The sequence below is a fragment of the Syngnathus leptorhynchus genome, unplaced genomic scaffold (assembly GCF_054491065.1).
Source record: "Syngnathus leptorhynchus isolate UIUO unplaced genomic scaffold, UIUO_Slep HiC_scaffold_35, whole genome shotgun sequence".
Lineage (NCBI taxonomy): Eukaryota > Metazoa > Chordata > Actinopteri > Syngnathiformes > Syngnathidae > Syngnathus > Syngnathus leptorhynchus.
In genome coordinates, this window is record NW_028232002.1 from 100,001 (window position 1) to 103,423 (window position 3,423).

Genomic DNA, 3,423 nt, shown 5'->3' on the forward strand with positions numbered 1-3,423 from the left:
AGTAACTGAGGAGCGATCAAAGGAACCCTAACTGATTTAATGAGCCATTCGCAGTTTCGCTGTACGGGCCGTGTGCACTTAGACTTGCATGGCTTAATCTTTGAGACAAGCATATGCTACTGGCAGGATCAACCAGGTAGGAGAGAGGGTGGCTGGGTAGCGCCTCTCGCTCGCCGGCCCGCCGGAGCGGGGGCTCGCGCGACTGTTTTCCGGACGCCGGCCGCGGTTCGCGGGGGCTCTAGGTGGTCTGACGCTGCCGCGGGGTGAGATGGATCGGGCTGGACCCGGCGCAGCCGAAGCCGAGGACGCGGAACCTCGAATGCGACCCTCGCGGACCCCTAAACGAGAGGAGCTGCGCCCGGCCTCGTAAGACACCTCTTCTCCGGTGCTAGGTCGACCCCGACGCCGCTGGCCGCCGCCGCCGCCTTGCCGCTATCCCTCCGCACGTTTGGGGCCGGTGGCGACCCGCAGGACGGCCGACAACTCGCTCGTTTGGCGGGGCGATGCAAGGTTAGGCGAACTGGGCGGTAACTCGGGTTAGTCGAGGGGACTTCGCGGTGGACAGGGGGGTGCGAATCCGGCCGGGCGGCCCTTCGATGGAGCCTGGTGCAGGGACATTCAATGGGATGAGCCGCGCTCGCCGCGGAACCTTCGAGCGCCGCTACTCAGCAAGTAAACGAGAGGGAGCTGCGCCCGGCCTCGTAAGACGCCTCTTCTCCGGTGCGAGCGCCCCGACGCCGCTGGCCGCCGCCGCCGCCTTGCCGCTATCCCGCCGCGCGTTTGGGGACGGAGGGCGACCCGTAGGACGGCCCCGCCGACTACACGACCGTTTGGCAGAGCGAGTGCAAGGTTAGGCGAGCTGGGCGGTAACTCGGGTTAGTCTGGGGAGACTCGCGGTGGACAGGGGGGCGCGAATCCGGCCGGGCGGCCCCATCGATTAAGCATTGGTAGGGAGCCGAGGATGAGCCGTGCGAAGTGGCCTCGGAGGCGGTCCGTGGGGGACGACGGGGGGGGACGGGCGTCGGCCCTCCGGCCCGAGCAGAGAACGTTCGGTCACCCAAGCGGGAATCTGCGCCCCGGCCCGAGTCGGACTCGGTCGGTTCGGCCCGCTGAGGCCCTCAACTATTCCCGTACGCGGGGGTCGGGAGCTGCGGCGCTGCGCCGGCGACTTACCCGCGCGAGGCACGCACTGCGTGCGGCCAGGATGCGGAGTTGGATCGGCGCTGGTTGGGAACCCTCGGGGAACGAAGGCGGACGGCGGCCAGCCGGCGCCGACGAACCCGTCGGGGAGGGGGCTGGTGGCAGGCGCGATCGGCACTATTGCTGACTGCCGGGAGGGAAGCTGCGCCCCGGCCGAGTCAGACTCAGCCGTTGCGCCCCCCCCGAGCCCGCAGCGCGTAGCGCGGAAGCCATACGCCCCCCCGATGCGGAGCGACAGACGCCCCCGCGACCGCGGTTGGTCGGGAAGGCTTTTCGGATAGAGGTCGGACGGTGTGTGTGGACGGCTTCCCGTGGTGCCGCCGCTATCAAGCCGGAGGGTTTGAGAAACGACATTCGCGGAAGGACCGGCGCGGCCGGCGGACGCTCGCACGCGCGGCGCCCGACACTCAGCCGCTCGCTCGGCCTCCGTGGATCGTGGCTAGGTGGGATGGATGCCAAACCGGGTCGTCTCGGTCTCGCCGCAGTACGGTCGCGCCGGGGCCTGCGGGGCGGCGCGGGGAGCGCACGCTCACGCGGCGGCCGGGGCGCTAGAGTGCGACCCGCAGTGGGTAGGAACCGTCCACCCGACGTCGGACGAGCCGAGGCCGATGGGGGCCCTACCAAGGCGGGTCATGAGTGCCAGTCGGTCAGTTGGGTGAGGGGGTACTCGGAGGCCCGCCGGGAGCAGACGGGCGACCGGGGATGGGGGGCGTACGCGGGCGGGCGCCGGGAGAAGACGGCCCGTCCGGGGTCGAATCTCGGCCTGTGTTTAAGGAGCCGGCCGGGCATCACGCTCCTTCCTTGGATGGACAACATTCGCAGTTGACACTTTGTGTCATTTTATCCGAGCGGGCGGGCGCCGCGAGGCGGACCGTCCGGGGCGACTCTCGGCCTGTGTTTAAGGAGCCGGCCGGGCATCACGCTCCTTCCTTGGATGGACAACATTCGCAGTTGACACTTTGTGTCATTTTATCCGAGCAGACGGGCGCCGCGAGGCGGACCGTCCGGGGCGACTCTCGGCCTGTGTTTAAGGAGCCGGCCGGGCATCACGCTCCTTCCTTGGATGGACAACATTCGTAGTTGACACTTTGTGTCATTTTATCCGAGCGGGCGGGCGCCGCGAGGCGGACCGTCCGGGGCGACTCTCGGCCTGTGTTTAAGGAGCCGGCCGGGCATCACGCTCCTTCCTTGGATGGACAACATTCGCAGTTGACACTTTGTGTCATTTTATCCGAGCGGACGGGCGCCGCGAGGCGGACCGTCCGGGGCGACTCTCGGCCTGTGTTTAAGGAGCCGGCCGGGCATCACGCTCCTTCCTTGGATGGACAACATTCGCAGTTGACACTTTGTGTCATTTTGTTCGGCCTGTGTTTAAGGAGGCGGCCGTCCTCCACTCGGTCCGTGTTTAAGGAGCAACACTCGCGCTCCGGTTCGGCCTGTGTTTAAGGAGGCGGCCGTCCTCCCCTTGGTCTGTGTTAAGGGCGACACTCGGTCCGTGTTTAAGGAGCCTGGCCCTCGCGCTCCGGTTCGGCCTGTATTTAGGGAGGCGGCCGTCCTCCGCTTGGTCTGTGTTAAGGGCGACACTCGGTCCGTGTTTAAGGAGCCTGGCCCTGACGCTCCTCTCCGGCCTGTGTTTAAGGAGGCGGCCGTCCTCCCCTTGGTCTGTGTTAAGGGCGACACTCGGTCCGTGTTTAAGGAGCCTGGCCCTCGCGCTCCGGTTCGGCCTGTATTTAGGGAGGCGGCCGTCCTCCGCTTGGTCTGTGTTAAGGGCGACACTCGGTCCGTGTTTAAGGAGCCTGGCCCTGACGCTCCTCTCCGGCCTGTGTTTAAGGAGGCGGCCGTCCTCCCCTTGGTCTGTGTTAAGGGCGACACTCGGTCCGTGTTTAAGGAGCGGCCCTCGCGCTCCGGTTCGGCCTGTATTTAGGGAGGCGGCCGTCCTCCGCTTGGTCTGTGTTAAGGGCGACACTCGGTCCGTGTTTAAGGAGCCGGCCCTGACGCTCCTCTTCGGCCTGTGTTTAAGGAGGCGGCGGTCCTCCACTTCCTTCCATGCACCACCACATTCGCAGTTGACACTTTGCCATTTTTTCAGAGAGGTGACACTTAGTCGTTTTTTCGAAAGTTGACACTTAGTCGTTTTTTCGAAAGTTGACACTTTGCCGTTTTTTCAGAGAGGTGACACTTTGTCGTTTTTTCGAAAGTTGACACTTAGCCGTTTTTTCGAAA

General features: G+C 65.4%; 1 non-coding gene across 1 annotated transcript in view; it reads right to left on the reverse strand.

Annotated features, from left to right (window-relative positions):
• The window catches only part of LOC147038802 (18S ribosomal RNA), a 1,907-nt gene extending 1,768 nt beyond the window's left edge, over positions 1–139 (reverse strand). Inside the window, exon 1 of the ribosomal RNA XR_015063657.1 lies at positions 1–139. This exon is cut by the window's left edge and continues 1,768 nt beyond it. This is a non-coding gene — a ribosomal RNA (18S ribosomal RNA).
• Positions 140–3,423: the final 3,284 nt, after the last annotated feature.